General features: G+C 41.6%; 1 protein-coding gene and 1 long non-coding RNA gene across 2 annotated transcripts in view; one reads left to right on the forward strand and one right to left on the reverse strand.

The window, feature by feature from the left end:
• LOC141783406 (protein phosphatase 1 regulatory subunit 37) overlaps positions 1–18,815 on the reverse strand; it is a 93,653-nt gene that overhangs the window by 70,582 nt on the left and 4,256 nt on the right. The gene's annotated exons all lie outside the window — the stretch shown is intronic.
• Positions 5,146–13,325, forward strand: LOC141783411 (uncharacterized). The gene is made up of 2 exons (XR_012597267.1): positions 5,146–6,584; positions 13,002–13,325. It is a non-coding gene; the product is annotated as an uncharacterized LOC141783411 (long non-coding RNA).

Consider the following 18,815-nt stretch of genomic DNA (forward strand, 5'->3'; position numbering starts at 1 on the left):
TTACAGAGGGTGAAAAGCGTATTTCTTTCTTTATTTATGTATTTGTTACCTCAAATCAGAAAATTAGAAAGAGCGTCCACCGGCTTTTTTTTATTATTTTTTAATTTTAATTTGTTTGTTTTTTGTGACCAGCACACCCCAGACGGTGGCACCCTAGGTGACCGCTTATGTGGCCTATGCCTTAAACTGGCCCTGAGCAAATACATATATTTTTTTGGGATTGTTGAACTACTAATAAATCGTTGGACAAACCAAACACTGGCTCTAGAGAGAGCCTTTAGAGGTCCCATATTGTAAAAAGTGGGATTTTCATGTCTTTTATATTATAAAGCAGGTTTAAGTGCTGTATAAATACTGTTAAACTATCAAAACGCTCAAGATACGGAGAAATACACGCAGCCCGTATTCAAAAATTGAGCGTTTGAAACAAGCCATCTGTCCATTTGTGATGTCACAAATATACAATATTTAGACCATTACACGGTTTTTAAACGTAAACATTCTAAATGCGTCCCAGTTTATTTCCTGTTGCAGTGGATGTAAATAACATCAGCTGACAGGAAGTAAACATGGACCCGAGCTGTTACCTAGCAACACAATTCCATTGCAATTCCATTGCAATTCCATTGAAATGCACTAAAACGGAGTGTTTCAGACAAAGGGTAAATACAGGTATATTCAGGCATAAAGGATGGGGAAAATAAAGTTTTTTTTTAACATTACAGCATGTAAACACGTTCTAGTAGAAACACAAAATACAAGTATGAACCTGAAAATGAGCCTTTTTATGTTACTTGAAGGCCACCGTAGTTCTCCGACACGCTTGTGAAACTGCGGTAACATGAGCCACAAAGTGTTAAACCTGGTTCCGCCAGCCGCGGTCTGATTTCCGTTGCTCCTAAAGTAGTGTTATTATGGTACTGATGGCGTCTGAGCGAGGTGAATGGCGTTACCACGGGTTTTGCACTCGGGGGCTCACGTTATACAACTTGGAAAGGGAGGAGTGAGAGGAAGGGTTCTCAGTTAGTTGCAATCTGCAACCGCACCACTAGATGCCGCTAAATACTACACACTGTACCTTTAATGTTATAAAGAAACCCCAAAGGTTTGAAAGCGAGTTTTCATGGGCTTTAATATCTTAAATGCTGATTTGTTGCTATTATTTTTTTTCGTGCTCTTTATCAATAAAAAGATATTGGGGGGTGTGGGGTGCCCCATTCTGCTCAGGGCCACGTAAAGTCTTGTCTCAGCCCTGTCACCACCTTCATGTCAGTCAAACCCCGGCTTCCTGACTGCCTTCCTTTACACCGACTTATCTTGGCTGGCTCACTGAATTGCCGCCTTCGTATTTTGCGAGCAGCGCCTTGTTTCCTCTCTCCTTGCTAAATATGATTCATTGTTCAAAGGGACACGGGAAGTACAAAAGGACTTGGAAGGCTTTCCTCGCTCGGCTCTCGTGCCGCAGAGAGGAGAGCAGGGCGGGAGACAAAAAGACGGCGGCCATAATGTGCTTCTGTTGAAAGAATTAGACAGATCAATGGGACATAAATTGCACTGTTTATGTATACAAGAGGCTGGTGTGTAATTGGTAGAGGTGGTTGAATTTCCACCCGTAATCATCTTAACTGAGACACACACTCACACACACGCATACTTATGCACAAATGTGTCTACATGCACATACTCACAGTGTGTGTGTATGTGCTTAACACGTAGTGCTTTTATAAAAATAGAGCAGGTTTTCTGTCACTGTGAGCTCAGATAGGAAGGAGTGCAGATCCAATTTCACCTCATTGACTCAATTTCTTTTATTAATTTGATCCCAAATATACAACAAATTACAATGATGAAAGATTGACATCTTTAACATGCATTTTTATTCGGTTTTATTTTATCTGTCTACGGCATGTTTGTTTTTTTGTTTTTTTAAATGAACACTATGAGGAATAATTTTACAACCCTGGACAGTTAACACTCATTTTATTTGTATTATTATTTTTATTTATAATACATTTGCTACATACACTTCAGTAATTTACCAAGGATGTACGCTTGCAGATATTTGATTGGCCGATGCATCTCTGTGTGTGTTTATTACTGCATTAATTCTTTAATATTTCACCATTTTATTTGGAAGTCTTCCAAAAAAATATAAGAAAAAAATAAATCTAATTTATCTACAACAATTATAAGTGAAAACAAGCAACGTATGCATTAGAAAAGTTGCAATTAACATTCATATGGTCACGAGTTTCTTTATGTAATAATTGAGTAATTTTAAAAATGGACTTCATGAACCTTAGGAAGCTGCTGTTTTGGTCGCAATACAGAGATATGCATCGTTTTTTCTGCCTTTCCATAAGAAATACAGTGTATTTGTGTGGCTAGATGTTATTCTGTCCTGTTCCTGACCTCCACCCGACACGTCACATGGCAGATATTCTATTATGTTCTGTGTGTTGGCTCTAGACCGCTAACATCCTCTCTCACTGTCACTGTCTTCAGGTTCCTTTCACCCCTTCAGACCAGAACATGTACCTGTGTCCATTATTGAGTATTATAGCAGAAACATAATTTTTTACATCATAGATTTTTATTGTACTGTGACAGCACAACTTTGCCTTGAGATAACTAATTAAAAATCAGTTTAGGAATACATACAGTATGAAAATAAAAGCATGAATTATGCTCCTTAAGAGCTTCATGCAGATGCTTGTATCAGTTCTCCTGATTCAAAGCTGTTAGACAGTCACATGTATCTGATGATTTCTGGCTCTGTGCCACATACGGCTCTGCTTCTCATCCCAAAATGCAACATTAGAACTACTCCTGCTCTACTCCTCTGCTAAACACGTCATCAGGTATTAGAATGTGTAAATGGGATTCCTTAAAGAAAACAATATGCATCAGAGGGCTATTTTATCGTGCTTAATTGTAATGCTTCAGCGGTTTCAGCATCATTTGTGTCTTCTAGAGGAATCTTGTTTTTACAAACTTGTCAGTGGTGAGTGTTGCTGGGTACACATCGCCCAGGATTTTTTTTTTTTTTCAGAACGGCCTCAAGCCGGTTGGCTTTTGAGCACGAGGACAAGAAAAGTTTCCAGATTTCCAGCTGGAGTATAGAGGCATGTTTTGAGTGTCCAGCTTGCTCCATTCATCTCTTCCTCTGACTCTGTACGCATTGCTGCCACCTCTGAATTTTTGTTTGGTCTGTCGCAACAGCATAAAAAAAAAAAAAAAAAGTGTCAGTGTGTGCTGGCGTCCGGCTAGCGACTGCTTGTGAAACCGCTTTGTTTGTGGCACCGAGCCAATGGACGACGCTCAGCAAGAATGTGCAAGTAACTGGCTGGCTACCCATATCACACTCCCAAATGTGCACGCACTAACACACACACATACATACACACGCACATGCACAGAGAAAGAGAAAGAAAGAAACACACACACACAGCACTTCCTCCTCCTCACAAGAAATACAGCGGCGGCTGTTTTTCATCTTAATGAATTTCTGAACTTGTTCGTTCCCTCTCCGCTCGCCGCTGCCTCGTGGTGAAAGACGGAAACCGAAGGCGCCGGCTGCCAAATCAATTGATGTGTCAGGAGGGAGAGAGGACAAAATGGAGTGATAAAAAGAAAAGCGTTCCCTCCCTCACACACACTCTCTCTCTCTCTCTCTCTCTGTCTCACACACACAGGCGGCGGGAAAAGACAGAGAAGAGGGGGGGATCTGGTTTCCAAACTTGACTTCCACAGAAGTCATCTCTGGTGCATTCACTATATTCTTCACTCAACCGTCCATAGCTGCTCTGCCTCCTCCAGGTGGCTTTGTATTAAAAACTGTTTTGAGTGCACCATTTTTCTCCTTAGCCCATTTAATTAACTGACAAAAAAATATATAAATAAATATATATTGTATGTATTTTTAACGTGCATTTTCAGAGCTCTTAGGGGTTAAAAAATCCCTCCCCCCCACATTTTCCTTTCAGCATCTTTTCTGCAATAAAGGATAAATTATTTAAAATAACACGACCTTTTATCTCACACCCTTTGAAGGCAGCAAATTAAAAATGTAAATTGGGAGCTAATTAATATGCAAATGTATTCGTTCGCTGTTAACAATTAGCAATTAAAGCTGCAGTGTCTAGAAAGAGCACAGGCAAAATTAGTAACTTCATTTATCATTTAAAAAAAAAAAGAGAGAGAGATCTAAAAACGTACATAAAATTCTAATTGACTTTCACAGTATTTCCCTCTGTCACCGCCTTTGTTCGACCGCACTGCTTTTGAAATACATGATAGCGGGCCTTTAGCGACTTAATTAATGCCACTTTGTGTAAAATATACTGTCCCCTTAAATGGTTGATGTCAGAAATAATGTACACATTCAAGGCTGAGTGGCGAGTGCTTGGTTGGAAGGGTGTGTGTGTGTGTGTTTCGGAGTGTGTGTTGTACATTTAACTCTCTGCTGAATTTTAGATTTAGTTCTGCAAGTTTCTCACTGTGTGATTCTATCAGCGTTAATATTGGAGGGAAGGAGAGAGAAAAACGGGGAGCACAGGCAACCTGTACTGTAATTTGATTGTTTATGAGAATAATTGATGACTATATTTTCAAAAACATCATCATAAAAAATAAGGAGTAATAACACGCTATAGCCACCACGATAAATGTACACTTTTTGTTTCAGCCTTTCTAAGTGCAGCATTAGAATCAGTCTGTGTTCAGGGATCCTCTTTTCGCTGGCACACACAGTTGATTTGATGTGATTCACCTTTATTTCGGTCATTGAAGGGGACATATCATGCTCATTTCCAGGTTCACACTTTTATTTTTACTAGGGCTGTCAATCGATTCAAATATTTAATCGCGATTAATTGCACATTTTTTATCTGTTCAAAATGTACCTTAAAGGGAGATTTGTCAAGTATTTAATACTCTTATCAACATGGGAGTGGACAGATATGCTGCTTTATGCAAATGTATGTATATATTTATTATTAGAAATCAATTAACAACACAAAACAATGACAGATATTGATCCAGAAACCCTCACAGGTACTGCATTTAGCATAAAAATATGCTCAAATCATAACATGGCAAAATGCAGCCCAACAGGCAACAACAGCTGTCAGTGTGTCAGTGTGCTGACTTGACTATGACTTGCCCCAAACTGCATGTGATTATCATAAAGTGGGCATGTCTGTAAAGGGGAGACTCGTGGGTACCCATAGAACCCATTTACATTCACATATCTGGAGGTCAGAGGTCAAGAGACCCCTTTGAAAATGGCCGTGCCAGTTTAGAGAGTTATATAGCCTCCTTCACGACAAGCTAGTATGACATGGTTTCAGATGATACCAGTACCTTCACTCTAGCTTTAAAACTGAGCCCACTACAACCTAAAAGTTGCGTTAATGCGTTAAAGAAATTAGTTGCGTTAAAAATAATTGGAAATGTTGGAAATTAACTTTTTTGTCCACCTTTCACTGTGGCTAGTGAGCAGATAAACACCCAAACTCTAAATCTGTGCTCTCAAATCTTCACATTACATCCTTCTTTCACACACATTTTCCTTCTCTGCCTCCTTTTTTCTCAAGTCTCTTTTTCCATGATGGACGGATCCATACCAAAATGGTCAATATTTTGATCCTGAAATGTTGCTCATTTATAGATATATTTCAACAAGCATTCTCCCAGACATTCAGTGCACTTAACTCATTCTTTGCATTTAAAGGTTACATATATGATCATATTCTACATTTGTTTCTTAACAAAACCCACGGAAAAACTAAAGATGTCATCATGTGACCTAGGTCACCTAGGTCACATGATGACCTAGTTCATGTGAACTCATGATCTAGGTCACCTAGGTCATGAGTTCACATCCATTCGCGTTTGGTCAAACAGTCAAGAATGAACTTCCATTTTCAAATGTGTGTGTTCTAGTTATAGTTGTAGAATGTAAAGTCACCCACAACCCCCAAATTCCAAGAAACATGAAACATAACTGAGATGGAGGAAGAAATCTGAAAACACAGCACAGTCGCATAGTAGTTTGTAAAATAGTCACGAAATTGAATGTATTGAGTTGTGTACATAGATGTGAATTTCACATATTTTTTGTGATGGTCAGCACAAAATCAATTTGTATGTAATCCACGTAATTGTGAACCGGGAAGTATAAAGAGTAAGGAGGGGGTCGGGGTGGATGGTGTTCGTGTCCCGTGTGAAACCACAAGTCAAAGTTGATTTATTCGTCACGTAACTTCCGTACTTAAGTTACAGCTCTTCCAGAGTTGTTTTAACCCAAACCATCTATTCCTAAACCGAACTAAGTAGTTTTATTTTGTAAAGACTTGAGCAGAAATTGATGCGTGTGTCTCACGTTGCTGGACATTCATAGGAAAACGCATTAAAAATATGCCGTTGAAAGTCGTGCTGAGCTTCAGGAAAAAAAGGGAAATTTGTGTCTACGTACACGAATCAAATAGATTAAATTTCGTGACTATTTCATAAACTCCCGTGAGACTGTGTTGGAAAACCTGGAGAAATAAAACCCAAACTATCTGTATGGCTGGATTACAGTGAGTCAAAAAATACTGTACGTTTTTTGTAATGTGGTTGAACTGACCCTTTAAATCTCAGTGACTCTACAAATGCAGTCATTTGGGGGAGTTCTGAATTAAAGACTACAGCAACTACAGATTATTCAAATGTGAGTCACATGATTAACATATTCTTTACACATGCATGAGCTTGTATAGAGATTCTTTATAAGTTGACTTGACTTGTATGATTCAGGCTTTTTCCCTAAACATTTGCTCGTTTTGGTGACAGAGCGTCTCCCCCTGTGTGAACCCTCAGTGAGTCCAGGCCTGTAATATTATCCTACTTACAAAAGCACTCATATTACTTGTGCGACCACCCGACCGTGCAAATTCAATTCAGCCTAATAGTGCACCACCAATAGTGCATCACACATGCCATTCAGTTTAACTGCAACTGCTCCGAATTCAATTAGAGGCAGAGAATGTAAAATAGACTCTTTTACACGTAGACAAGGTTTTATCCTTTCTCAGTTATGCATGCTGTTTCCCAAACGGCATTAAAGCAGAACTGTGTAAAACTACAATGGAAAGGCTGCGGAGTCAGTGTGTTTTAAATAAAGCATGTTGTGGCTGCCATGTGTGTGTGTGTGTGTGGAGGCCGTCTGAATGACAGACTGGAGTGTGTTAGCGGCGGGTCCCGTGGTGATCCTCATCCCGACCCATACTCCCCGCTTCTCTTTTTTTCCGTGTGATCGCCGCGGCTGCCGCTGTACACCATTTCAAATGCGCCACTAACCGCCCCGTTATCGCTGTCTCGGCCTGTAATGAGAGGAGCGACATATGTCCGGTCCCCCTGCTGTTCCCTGATAAGCGCTCGCATTCAGATGCATGCAGGAACACTCCTCCACCCCCCACCCGCCCCCACCCCCACCTCCCCCCCTTCCTCTCCTTCTCCTCTCTGTGCTTTTTATTTTGTATGCAAAACCTGCTAACAACCACCAAGGAAAAAGTGTGGCACTTACTTAGTGACATTTACCTCGCTGCAGACTATTCCACACGGGGAGGAGGGGGGGGCGCAATAACAATCAGCATGCATTTAATTTAAAAGAAAAAAAATGTTCCCTTTAGAATTACGCAGGGAGGGAGAGATATAGCTTTCTGTGTGCGTGCGTGTGTGTGTGTGTGTGTGCGTGTGTGTGAGGAGCTATAACAGTTGTGCCGGCAGACTTCCGCAGTGCAACATTAATGCTAATCAAAAGAGCTGAGAAAGCAGCGGTGGTCTGTAAAAACAGATTTTCTCTTGTCTTTTCATTTCTGGAGGGATCCCCCCCGAGGGATTTATCCCGGCAAAATAACATTTCTGGGAATTGAATCTGACCCTATGAATTTAATAGAGGCACGTTGTCATGTAAGGCCGTTTTTTTTTTTTTCCTTAGCTGTGGGATAAATAATGAAAGTTAAGTTGCGGTAATTGATTTCTCTTCAGTCCACTCAACTGAATAATCTGCAAGGGAAACAACCACTAAGCTATTCATTAGAAGATTTGCCAACATGCAACTAATTCTGAGCTTATTCTCCAAACATCATGGAAAGAATACAAACTCCTAGTCGGAGCTTGCTTGATTTACAATCCTATTGTGTTTGGAAAATACTTCACTTAAACCCCTTGAAACAATTTTTTTTCCCTCTGTAACCTAAAATAAATCCATCAATAAATCACACTTAGCACATGGGTGACACACAAACTGGTTTATGTGATCTAAATTCTGGGAAGATAATTCATTTCTATGAATTTTTTTATTCATTTTTATATAGCGTCAAATCATAACAGAAGTTATCTTAAGACGGTTTTCATATAGAGCAGGTTTTAGACCGTACTTTATAATTTAGAGACCCAACAACAGAAAATAGAAACGTTGGGCAGAACCAGGCTCTGGGTGGGCGGCCATCTGCCTCGACCGATTTGTGAATGTGTGAGAGTACACTGTGATATAAGAAGTAACGAGTCTGGGTAAAAATTCATTCTCATAAAGAATTATTTGTTGCGATTTCATGAAAATAATGAATAATAATAATTTCTGCCAAGAGATTTCTCTTAAAAATATACAGTGCTTTGGCTGTATGACTTCATCAAATAAAAAGAGAAATTTCTGTCACACGACTGATGGTTTGATATCCCATCTATGCCTCATTTCCACTGCATGGTTCGACTCAACTTGACTCGACTCAACTCACTTTCGGTACCAGTACTGAACTCTATTTCATTTTCCACTGCAGATAGTAACCCCTCAGTGTAGACGGGATCTCAGCTGATTGTCATAGCGACACCGCGTGAAATAGCTCTGACATCATCTTCAACAAAGCACTCACTGGAGCCTTTCATTGGCAACCAAACAGAGGTCCGTCGTCAATGTACGGCGGCATAGTGTACAGCGTAGTGTACGGCGTAGTGTACGGCGTAGTGTACGGCGTAGTGTACGGCGTAGTGTATGCCTACGTAGTGTACATTGTAGTGTATGTCATAGTGTATGGCGTAGTGTATGGCGTAGTCGTGTATGTCGTAGTATACAGCGTAGTGTACGTAATAATATACGTTGTAGTGTACAGTGTACAACGTAGTGTTGGCCTACGTAGTGTAGGCCTATCTAGCGTAGGCCTATCTAGTGTACGCCGTAGTGTACGTCTTAGTGTATGTCGTAGTGTACAGCGTAGTGTACGGCGTAGTGTACGTCATAATATACGTCGTAGTGTACTTCACAGTGTACTTCATAGTGTACGTCAAAGTGTACGACGTAGTGTAGGCCTATCTAGCGCCTACATCGTCTACAGCGTGTACGTCGTAGTGTATGGAAGGTGTATGCCTAGGTAGTGTACGGCGTAGTGTACGGAAGGTGTAGTCCTATGTAGTGTATGGCGCAGTGTACGGAAGGTGTAGGCCTACGTAGTGTACGGTGTAGTGTACAGAAGGTGTAGGCCTACGTAGTGTACAGCGTAGTGTACAGAAAGTGTAGGCCGACATAGTGTATGGCGTAGTGTACTGAAGGTGTAGGCCTACGTAGTGTATGGCGTAGTGTACTGAAGGTGAAGTCTACATAGTGTACGGCGTAGTGTATGGAATGTGTACGCCTATGTAGTGTTCGGCGTAGTGTATGGAAGGTGGAGGCCTACGTAGTGTACGGCGTAGTGTACGAAAGGTGTAGGCCTACGTAGTGTACGGAAGGTGAAGTCTACAAAGTGTACGATGTAGTGTACAGAAGGTGTAGGCCTACGTAGTGTACGGCGTAGTGTACGGCGTAGTGTACGGCGTAGTGTACGGCGTAGTGTACGAAAGGCGTAGGCCTATGTAGTGCATGGTGTAGTGTACGGAAGGTGTAGGCCTACCTAGTGTATGGAAGGTGTAGGCCTACGTAGTGTATGGCGTAGTGTACGGAAGGTGTAGGCCTACATAGTGTATGGCGTAGTGTACGGCGTAGTGTACGGAAGGTGTAGGCCTACATAGTGTATGGCGTAGTGTACGGAAGGTGTAGGCCTACATAGTGTATGGCGTAGTGTACGGCGTAGTGTACGGAAGGTGTAGACCTACATAGTGTATGGCATAGTGTACGGAAGGTGTAGGCCTACGAAGTGTACGGAAGATGTAGGCCTACGTAGTGTACGGCGTAGTGTACAGAAGGTGTAGGCCTACGTAGTGTACAGCTTAGTGTTCGGAAGGTGTAGGTCTATGTAGTGTACGACGTAGTGTACAGAAGATGTAGGCCTACGTAGTGTACGGCGTAGTGTTCAGAAGGTGTAGGCCTACGTAGTGTACGCCGTAGTGTACAGAAGGTGTATGCCTACGTAGTGTATGGCGTAGTGTATGGAAGGTATAGGCCTACATAGTGTATGGAAGGTGTAGGCCTACGTAGTGTACGGCGTAGTGTACGGAAGGTGTAGGCCTATGTAGTGTACGGCGTAGTGTACAGAAGGTGTAGGCCTACATAGGGTACGGCATAGTGTACAGAAAATGTAGGCCTACGTAGTGTATGGCGTGGTGTTCGGAGGGTGTAGGTCTATGTAGTGTACGGCATAGTGTACAGAAGATGTAGGCCTACGTAGGGTACGGCGTAGTGTTCGGAAAGTGTATGCCTACGTAGTGTATGGCGTAGTGTACGGAAGGTGTAGGCCTACATAGTTTAGGCCTCCGTAGTGTATGGAAGGTGTAGGCCTACGTAGTGTACGGCGTAGTGTTCAGAAGGTGTAGGCCTACATAGTGTATGGCGTAGTGTACGGAAGGTGTAGGCCTACATAGTGTAAGCCTACGTAGTGAACAGCGTAGTGTATGGAATATGCAGATCTACGTACAAACACAAGCTATTTGATCATTACCATTTTTGAGACTCTTGAGAACAAATGTGAGAATGCTTGGCTTTGGAACAGACTTGTGAATTTGCAGGACAACAGCTCACTAGAAAGATCTTTAATTGGGACATTTTGCACGGTCATCCCTGGTTTAACGAGGCAACATCTTTATTTGATATCACAGAGTCATTGTGACAGTCAGCGGAAATTATTCCTTAAAGATGTTAAACACATCTAAATTACAAAAATATGGTCGAGTGTAGTGTGGAATTTAAGCAAAAGTCTGAGATCTCTTAATATGCGTAAACGTGTGTATGTATTTGTACTATATATGTGTGGAAATTCATTATGCATGTATTGTGTCTGCACGTGTGTATATACAGAACTAACTTGTATTTATTGTCTGGACAGAATCTTGTACATTTGGATTGTGGGAGGAGTAAGCATAATAAGCTCTACACCTTTTCAGACATCGATTCATTATTTTGTATCTGGGTGCACTTGGGTATATTTCTTTACATTAAAGTGCTTTCGTTTTTTAATTCATTTTAACTGAAAGACCAAAATGCTGATCGATCAGTCAATCGAATCGCCCCTCTCTCCCTAAGGAAACTTGAACCTCACAGTACCACCTGTATTAGCTCCTAATGTGTTCCACAGTTTCTCAATTTGAATATAAATAACTGCAGTTAAGCTCTTCCCTCGTGCCAAAACAGTCATGTAGAGAGACGGAGCTTGATCATCTCAATTACCTTTCTAATCGCGGAGCGAACTAAACAGAAACACGGAGCGGAGAGACGCAGACTTCACAGTTTGCACAGTAAAAATCAGAGAGTTTAAGCACGGCGGCCTTAGACCCCGCTGGCTCCAACCTATTATTGTTTACCACTCCTATGAAGATGTCACCAACAGCAATACTGTTTTATCCACTTACAACATTTCAAAGGAGTGCAAAGGGGCCCAAGGGTGCAATAAAAAAAAAGCTTTAAATAGTCTTCAACGCTGGTCCTCGGGGGAATCGCCCCTCGCCTGAAAAGACCTCATTTAATAAATTTGCTCTTTAGGCGTTCCTCTTTTCGTTTTGCATCGTCTTATTATGGATTCATTTGCATGCAGCCCCATTGGTCTAAATATTGCCCCTCTTAGCTAATGCTTAACCATACATATTTTATTCTTTCAGGAGGACCACCTACATTAGTTTTCCAATGCATCTGGGTTCATTAGCACCTCGGAGATAATACGGCGGCTGTATGCTTAATGTAAGCACTGCTAAGTCTCTAATTTTCCACAAATAATTCCCCTTGATCTCAAGTAAAATTTATGCAAGGGGGGGTAGAGAGCAGCGTGCTTTAACATGGCTGGTCCAAGTAAAGTAAGTATGTACATAAAATGAATTATAAATGGCAGACTGTGTGTTTCAAGTGTAGCTAAGAGAGAATAAGTGAGTTTATTTTATTGGAGAGGAAGAAGAGAGTGTGTGTGTGTGTGTGTGTGTGTGTGTGTGTGTGTGTGTGTGTGTGTGTGTGTGTGCGTGCGTGCGTGTGCGTGTGTGTGTGTGTGTGTGTGTGTGTGTGTCTGAGAGAGATTTCTTCTTTTTTTTTGCACTTGAGAGTGTATGCTCATGTTATTGTGATATATGTGTGCAAATGTATAAATGTATTTCTGATATCAGTATCACTAATTGTAGAATTAAACATTCTGAGAGCAATACATCTGCAAATATAGATAGATTTTCTTTTTTTTTCATTAATAATATTTTAAGAGAGAATACGCAATAAGACAATCAGAAGACACAACATGTTGTAGTACAATATTCCACATGTGCTACTCGTTGCATCTCTCTCTCAATGTCATTTCCTGTCATCTACTGGTACTATCTAATAAAGGCATAAAAAGCCCCCTAAAAATAATAGAAAATAATAATTAGACTGTATTAAACTAATTCAACAGTATTTATCGTTTTCATATGTATTCACCAAACACATGAAAATCACTTACTGTACTGAACAATTCGGGTCAAATACACATACCATTACACCCCAAGTGCTAACGCAGTGGTCTCATTGCAATAATAGTGAACACGGCCTCATTTGCAACTGTTCCTCTGCTCTACAGGTGGTGGTAATGTGCCAATAAAGGCAGGGAAGAAGAAGACTGTTAAGACCCCGACACACCAAGCCGACAGTCGGCCGTCGGTCAGTTTGAGGCCGTCGTTGAGCGTCTGTCGGTCTAGTTTTTGAGGTGTGTCCCGCACCGTCGGCTCTAGTCTGCCCGTATGAGTTTTTTCTGCAGATTCAGCGTGTTGAATCGACGGCGGAGCTCGTCGGTGAGAGAAATCACTCTGATTGGCTGTTCAGCTTAAACGAATCAGTGCACGAGAAGAGAAACGGAAGTGAGGAAAGCAAGCCGACGAGTAAAGTCAAGAGGAAAAACACAGAAGACTCTTCTTATTGTTCATCTTCATCTCAACTGATCGTTCCAACACACAGATATTTTCACAGCGACATGAACATCTGGAATGAAGCTAAGCGGTGAGAGAGAGTGGTGTAAAAATGGTCGGCAGACGCCGCTTTGTTTCGTGTACATATCATAACAACGGCTTGTATATCCACAGTCCTCGGCCTTCCGGTTTCCCTTTTTGAATGATGAATACAGAATACCGCCACCTGCTGGTGTGGAGAGTTAATTCCTCTCATGCAGGCGCAGAACGTACGTGCTAACTGCCCGTCGGCTGTAGTCTTTGCGGTGTGTTCGAGTGCAAATTTTTGGCCAAGACAAAGGCGACGTGAGGCGACGCAACTGGTGGCCTTCGTCGCTGCTAGTTCTTTGATGTCGGCTCGGTGTGTCCCCAGCTTTACACATGGATAAAAACAATACAGGAATTAAAATGTTAAAAAAACATCTTTTCTGATGTTTTACGAGGAAAGAAATACATTCATCACGTGTGTTAGAGCTGAAGGATACACACAATGTAAACAGAGGTTTTGTTAATTTACAAGAAAACTCAACAAGCAAAACACCACTCGACTAAGTAAACCTACGTTGGAAGTTTATCTTAAAAAGTTGACTGTATGCCTGTAATGAGCAGAAACTGCACGTTTCCTGTGAACATAGAAGTTTATTTTGAAAAGACGCTATGCATGTAACAAGCAGAAAGTGACACGCCGTCCCTGACACGTCCTAAACTGACACTAGAGGGGTACCTAGAGCGTCATAGTTTGAAGCGTAGGGCTACTGACCAAGCGTCGGTATTCGACGAGTTGGGATTGAGAATGTGTTGAATGAATACACACAGTAAATGAGTTAGTGTAAAATAATGACAAACCGACTGAAAAAAAAGAAAAACGTATGAATCATAGAAAGAGAGAAAATAGATTATCATCAAATCACTGCAACAACAAATATTTATAAATCAATAATCGCCTCTTCCTCAATATCAACTTACATAACAGACATTCTGCACGTGTTGTTTGCAGCTGTGAATTATTTGCATTGACACTAACTTGAGCCCTGCAGTTAACCTGCCCTTAGCCTCTCGTTTGGATGTAATGCTGTTAGCGCACTGCAGCAATAAGCCTGATTGAGGCTGATGGAACCAAATGATCCAAATTATCCAAGGGATTCTAGTAAGTGTGTATACACACTCACTGTGTCACAGTGTGCGCGTACACTATGTGGTGTTACTCCAAAATCACTATTTCTGTGTCTATGAGCTTGTGCTGCTACATGAAGGTGCCTATGTTTTAATAAAAGCTTGAGTTTGCAGTTGGATCTGCTCTGACAGTGTATGAGGCTTGAGTTGCACCAGGTTAGAGTGTTATTATTGATCCTTTCTGGAGTGCTGTATTATATCTGCATGGTACACTTCTGTTATGAGCAGATCTGCTGATGTTGCACAGAAGAAAAGGGTTACACACACTTCTTTTAAGGCAGTTTTCGAGTTTAGACCTCTAGCATGAGGGTCTGCTGTCACTAATTAAATTTTTTTTGAACTGGTAATGATTATGGGTTCAGGTTCATGGCAAAAATCATGTTCAGTAGAATCAAGCTGGAAACTAAATGAATAGGGCTTTTATGCATTTACAGATCATAACCTAAAGGAATATGTATGGTTTATTACTACTACGGTGGTATTTTTGCAGATCCAAACATCGGTTCTACCAGTTATGATGACATTTTACTCGCAAAGTTATTAGCTGAGATTTCAATACGCAGCAACATAATTGAAAATAGGGTCCAACGAAGCAAGAAACACAAGTGGTCAGATGATCAGACGGTAAAATTAATACCCAGAACAACTTGGTTCACCTTTGACCCGATGTACCAAATGGCATCCACTCACAGGGATTATTATACTAAACTAATCTTTCCAAACTTTTTAGCTTGTGACCCTTTAAAGCTGCAGTAGGCAGTATATTTTTTACATCATTGGGCAAAAATTCCATAATAACCTTTCAGCATATTGTAATTCAAGTGTTCTGAGAGAAAACTAGACTTCTGCACCTCCTCATGGCTCTGTTTACAGGCTTTAGAACATCTAGCTATGACGGGAGACTTTAACCAATCTCTGGTCATTTCAGAGAGAGAGCGTTCCTATTGGCTGTGCTCCGGTCCATTTTACAGCTAAACAGTACACTACAAGATGTTTCTGAGAACATTTGAGGTGAGAAATAGGCATTACAGTAACAGAATATTGATTCATATTTGATCAGTGCTGCCTAGTTTGACCGTGTGGTCGGAGTTCGCGAGTGATTGACAGCCGGCTCTCATAGACAGCAGCTGGACAGCAGATCTCAGATCAGCACTTACTGCTTGTTTTCCTCTGGTCTGTGAAATCTTGCAGATGTCATTAGGAGCACCGGAGGACACAGAGGAACATGATTTTTTTCAGGTTACCTGTTTCATGTACTATTGTCACGATATAGCGAGTTTAAATAAAGTAGTTTTATAAAGATAACTTTTTTTATTCATATTTGCTCCAATCTCGCCTACTTCAGCATTAATCGGAATCTCCGAGGGACTCCATGTCAAAGTATGCACGGCATGCCGGTGAGTTGTGAACAATTCAATTGAAGCATACTAGGGCTGTCAAAGTTACCGCGATAATAATGCGTTAACGCAAATTCGTTTTAACGCCACTAATTTCTTTAATGCATTAACGCAACTTGTGATATCAATCTTTCGGCGGTTGTAGCAGCCTCAGTTTTAAAGTTAGATTGAAGATACTGGTATCATATGAAACTAGAAAACCTAAAGAGTCTATTGGTACCAACTATGGGTCCCTTGATCCTAACCTAACCCTAAAGGGTGGCAAGGCATGTGGCATAGACGCTATCCATGCTGAAATGCTGAAGGCAGACATTCCCACATCAACACGAGTTCTGACGGACCTCTTCCAAAACATCTGGAATAGTGACACCATCCCTGAAGACTGGTCCAAAGGTCTCATCGTCAAAATTCCCAAGAAAGGCGATACCAAAAACTGCGACAACTGGCGAGGAATCACCCTTCTATCAATTCCCAGCAAGGTGTTCTGTAGAATCCTTCTTAACAGGATGGAGACAGCCATTGACACCAGGCTTAGACAGGAGCAAGCGGGTTTCAGGAAGGGAAGAGGATGTGCGGACCAGATCTTCGCTCTGCGAAACATTCTTGAGCAGTGCTTGGAATGGAACACACCCCTTTATATCAACTTTGTAGACTTCAGGAAGGCCTTCGACAGTGTTCACCGAAACACTCTCTGGAAGATACTACACTCCTATGGAATTCCATCAAAAATCATCCAAATCATAAAAACATTCTATGAACATTTTGAGTGCAGTGTCATCATGGGCAATACCATCTCTGAAAGGTTTTCCGTACAGTCCGGAGTGAGACAGGGGTGCATCATCTCTCCCATCCTCTTCCTTGTTACCATAGACTGGATCACAACAAACACCACAGCAGACAAACCCAGAGGCATCCAGTGGACCCTGTTCTCTCAGCTGGAAGATCTTGACTTTGCAGACGATATCGCTCTCCTTACAACCAACCACTCGAACATGCAGGCCAAAACTGACAGGCTCAACAACTTTGCCAGACAGGTTGGACTAAACATCAACATCTCCAAAACTCAAGTGATGTGTGTAAACTCCACCCCTGCAGCACCCATTCTTGTAAATGGGGCACCACTTGAGTTTGTGGAAGAGTTCACATACCTGGGCAGCCTCATCAGTAAAGATAGTGCAGTGCAGAAAGACATTAAAACAAGGCTGGGAAAGGCTCAGGGTGCCTTCTCCCAACTCCGTTCCATCTGGAGGTCCAAGCAATACAGCCTTAAAACTAAGATGCTTTTGTACAACAGCAATGTCAAGTCTGTTCTGCTATATGGCTCAGAGAGTTGGCGAGTGATCAAAAGTGATATGAGGAGAGTGGAAGTTTTTCACAATGGATGCCTCCGACGAATATGCCAGATCTTTTGGCCAAACAAAATCTCCAACCACCAACTGTACAAAAAAACCGGTAGCCGTAGCATCATCAAGGAAATTACACACAGACGTCTGAGATGGCTAGGCCATGTGCTGAGAATGGAGCAGGACCGGATCCCGAGAGTCGCCTTAAGATGGACACCACCAGGCAAAAGAAAACCCGGGAGGCCCAAATCCACCTGGCGCAGAACTGTGACACAGGAGCTGGACAAGATGAACCTGTCATGGGGAGAGGCCCAACATGCTGCCAAGGACCGAATACAATGGAGAGAGCTCATTGAAGCCTTATGTCCCATAGGGGATGAAGAGGAATGATGATGATGGGTCCCTTGACCTCTGACCTCAAGTCACGTCAGCACACTGACAGCTGTTGTTGCCTGTTGGGCTGCAGTTTGCCATGTTATGATTTGAGCATATTGTTTTATGCTAAATGCAGTACCTGTGAGGGTTTCTGGACAATATCTGTCATTGTTTTGTGTTGTTAGTTGATTTCCAATAATAAATATATACATACATTTGCATATTTGCCAACTCCCATGTTGATAAGAGTATTAACTACTTGACAGATCTCTCAGACATTTTGAACAGATGGAAAATGTGCGATTAATTTGCGAACTATGGACATGTGTGATATGTGATTAATCCCGATACAATATTTTAATTGATTGACCACCTTAAATAATACATAATAAACATTTTGTGTATCAGAATTGAATTATTTCAGAAAAAATATTGATTAGAACATGTATAGCTTCATGACAACTGCGCAACTCCATCTGCTGAGGAAGATCAAATGATTTGATGGAAAGCTCCAGGGCAGCTACAGAGTTGAACTTGTTGTGAGATTGTTTTTGTCAACTAGGGATGTTAATAATTAACCGTTTAACCGTTAACCGACATTAAGCATTTTAACCGATTAACGTTATCGGTTAAAATGGTTAAAAGAAATGTTAATAATCAATTAAAAAGCACTTTAAGGGACACATTGGTCCACCTTAAGTGAGTCTGAGTCGGAGTTACAGTTACAGGAAGTTGGCTCCCGTCTATGGCTTGCTTGAGCGGAGGAGTTGTAGCCTCATAGCATTTATTCACCGACAAATAAAGTGTACACACACTGTCTGCTACACTTACGTTCACAGCTAGAATGCCACCGACAACACACACACAGTCTGTCAGAAACTTGTTGTAGTTTCACTGCGCTGACAGACTGTATGTGTGACTACGGGGAGCACGAAGCTAACAGCAGAGCTACAGGCGCTAACGTAGCACAAACACACACACTGTTTGTCGGACTCTCGCTATCGTTAATCAGACACACAGCTGACAACCTGCTAAACTAAACTAAATGTGCGGTGGAGACTTTTACTGGGAAAGTGGCTGCATGTCTGCGACACTACACGCAGTATCGTGGCTGCTAAGTTAACGCTCTCGGACGGTGAACTGGAGACAGTGAACGCAGCAT

Source organism: Sebastes fasciatus, chromosome 15, assembly GCF_043250625.1.
Source record: "Sebastes fasciatus isolate fSebFas1 chromosome 15, fSebFas1.pri, whole genome shotgun sequence".
Taxonomy (NCBI): Eukaryota; Metazoa; Chordata; class Actinopteri; order Perciformes; family Sebastidae; genus Sebastes; species Sebastes fasciatus.